A 2,817-nucleotide genomic window follows, 5' to 3' on the forward strand; every position below is an offset into this window, starting at 1 on the left:
GAAACACCAAAAGAAAAGAAGAGGGTGTTTCAACATTGTTTCTCAAAAAGAACTTGCTAACTCTCCCTAACACCTGAAAAACTTTTGTGACATATCTATTCACTTTGACTAACATTTTTAAACAGAAACATAGTACCTGAGGTCTCTGGTTCCCTTTCCACATGTGTTTCTATGTCGAAGGCATGGGCTTGCGAAGCAAATGGCACTTACCAAGACCTGTGAAATCAGTGCCCAACAACAAGGGCACTGTTCTCTGCCAATCACCCCCGCCCTTGCTGTCCCTTATCCTGTGTGCTATTAATACACACTGCAGCAGCAGATGATCAGTAAGGAGCACAATGACACCTACCACTGACCTGAACAACCACATTGCCTCTGGGTTTATAGACGCAGTAAAATGCATTTAATTTATCTTAAGGAATCATAGCCAGCCAGCCAGAAAAGCTCTTTTTCTAAAAGCACTTCAATAGTTTTCCGTCTATGTAGTTGTACACAGCTGAAGACATGCTGGCTCCAGCCATCAGGTGTTTTCTTCTTAAATGTGCTTAAATATTGGGGAAAACCTTTAAAAACAAAGAACCAACCTGCCTGTGTCTATGTATTACACTTGACATACCTCACTAGTTCTACTTTCATTTTACTTTCTGTTGAACCTAGAAATTTTACAGCTGAAGTTTCTAGCACTGCTTTTCTTAAAGCACATTACATTTTTCACCATTTAAACGTCTAAATGTGGCCAGTTTCTTTAGTCCTATTAAGGATATACTCAAGAAAGCAGATGTTCTGCAAACAAATACAGAACAACCACTATAATAAGTCCTTACTTTTTTGAGTGGGTACAGTAGGAATGCAAGAATAGTTTCTTTTAACCTGAAAGGGCAAGAGTTGCTCTTGATTTGCCTGCAGAGCTTCAGGTATTCGTGACACAATGGGTATTCAGGTGACAGGACTAAAACTGCAATACCTTTCTAATATTTGTGTTTCAATCTCCCTGCCTGACTTGCCGGTGCAAAATGGGCAATGTTACTTCCTGGAGCAGTCTGTGCAAAGGGACATTAAGTGCCAGCGTAGGACTGCTGGCTGTCCCCTTTCACACAAATGATGAGTATGCCATCATTCTCCTGCTAACATTTGCTTCTAATCTGTCAGACCAAAGTCACTAGGTGACATGGGTGGCTAACCACGTGTAGCTGTCAGAAAACATCTTCTGTGGATGCAGAAAATCAGGTAATGAAGCTATGCACCACAGCCACTGAAACGTATCTCCCTACCAAGCCAATCCAAGCTTAAGGGCCCCCTGGTCCTGTGCTTCTAGTATCTCCATGCCACGGAACTGGGAATATGCCCTATTGTCCCAGAGACCGTATTCACTACAGCATGTCTACTTCCATCACTGCTTTAATATATCAACTGTTTCAGATCATACTACATTTGGGTATTCAAGTTATGGAACAGAACCACAGGTGCAGTACTGCAGCACTTTCTTAACGAGTAAGAGCCCACCCTCTCATAACTGCAATCCATAGCTCACAATTAAGGCACATACATGTAACTGTCTAATCAGGGCACACATTTATGACATTATGTAATTCTGAAAGTGCATGTGTCTAAGCAATTAGTGTGACACATGTAACTGTGTACTAAGCCAGACAACTATGCCGTAAAACCTACAAGGAAACACTGCTACTTATGGGAGGGAGCCTTTTTTTGCTCACTTGCTAGATTAGAAGCTAGCAAGGAGAAGGGCTCCCAGCACGGCAGAGAAGCCAGGGCGGGACACCAGAGGAGGAAGGAAAAAAAAAAAATATTGAAAAAGCCACCCAGCTTTCCCCTCAACATGTTCTCGCAGAGTCTGGGGACAATTTTGTGAGGTCACGGCAATAACAGTATGATCCAGGCATTCCAGTGAGGAGCAGAAGTCAATCTACTAACGAGTTACCTGAAGGTAAGTGAGATCATAAAGATGGAAGCAGCTGACAAAACTAAGCTTTTCTTAACTGACACATGGGGTGGGTGGAGGCTTGGAGTAGGAGCGCGGTGGGACACACACAGACCCCCTGCCTCAGCTGCCTGGCAGAAGGAGGCGAGCTTGCCGGGGGCTGCTTTTGCTCCTCAGTGGTATGTACCAACAGCTTTGTATTTGCTGCCTACAGGGAGGCGGCTTTTCAAAGCCTGCACCATTACAAAGGCCTGTAAATGGGGAAACGACTGCATTCAATACTAATTGTAGTCAGCAATACAGTGTTCAGCGATTCCCATACACTGCTCATCTAGACCCAGATTTTCCAGAAGTTACTGTTACATTTACACAGCCTCTGAATGTGCATTCATTTCTGTTTAAGTCAAGATGCAACTGGGTAATTAGTGTCATTTCTACAATGCTGCTGCACTTTAGTAAACTGCAGTTATTAGCAGCTTGGAGAATTATTAGCATATTTCCTCCTTGACTGAATTCTTCATCTACAAAAGTGTAAGTGTTTGGGCAATCAGCTCTTTTAGGAGGAGAAAAATGTGGGTGTGCTACTAGCAAGACCCAGCAAATGTACTGCCAGTGCCGTCCTTTGTTTGATGCAACGCAAAATGCAAAATGACAAGTGGGAGGCAATCCTTCTGAGCCGCACTGACATTCTTCTCAAGCAACAGTGGTTGGGGGGGAGAGGAAAAGATTAGACAGCTAAAAACATTTAACAGCTTAAAAAATCTAAAACACAATTTCCATTTCATCAGGCTTCCACCTTCCTTTGAAGATGTCCTGTACTGCACCTGCTTCTCCTCCCACTGCCTCATCACTGGGACAGTGGTTTGCTCAACTCTTTC

At 43.3% G+C, this 2,817-nt stretch overlaps 1 protein-coding gene across 1 annotated transcript in view; it reads right to left on the reverse strand.

The window, feature by feature from the left end:
• The window catches only part of AKAP2 (A kinase (PRKA) anchor protein 2), a 22,790-nt gene extending 21,436 nt beyond the window's left edge, over window positions 1-1,354 (reverse strand). Inside the window, exon 1 of the mRNA XM_010022679.1 lies at window positions 1,346-1,354. The gene's annotated coding sequence lies outside the window, so the exon portion shown is untranslated. The remainder of the gene's footprint in view (window positions 1-1,345) is intronic.
• Window positions 1,355-2,817: the final 1,463 nt, after the last annotated feature.

This window comes from Nestor notabilis, unplaced genomic scaffold (assembly GCF_000696875.1).
Source record: "Nestor notabilis isolate BGI_N333 unplaced genomic scaffold, ASM69687v1 scaffold7899, whole genome shotgun sequence".
Lineage (NCBI taxonomy): Eukaryota > Metazoa > Chordata > Aves > Psittaciformes > Psittacidae > Nestor > Nestor notabilis.